The following is a 230-nucleotide window of genomic DNA, read 5'->3' on the forward strand; positions in this document are numbered from 1 at the left end:
AGAAAAAGGTTGAAGTACAGGTAGAGAGACAAATGGAGAATGCTTCTCCAATGGCACCTGCGTGGCACTAAGTGCCACTTGGCATTACGGGATTCGATCCCGCGCCACCGGATCCGCAGTGCAACGCGCTAACCATTCGGCCACCGCGGCACCGGAAGATGAAGGCAAGGCACAGCCTCTTGTCTTGGCTCTCGGCCGCGGCTGCTACACATTTTTTGCATGTTTTTGTT

This window comes from Penaeus monodon, chromosome 34 (assembly GCF_015228065.2).
Source record: "Penaeus monodon isolate SGIC_2016 chromosome 34, NSTDA_Pmon_1, whole genome shotgun sequence".
Lineage (NCBI taxonomy): Eukaryota > Metazoa > Arthropoda > Malacostraca > Decapoda > Penaeidae > Penaeus > Penaeus monodon.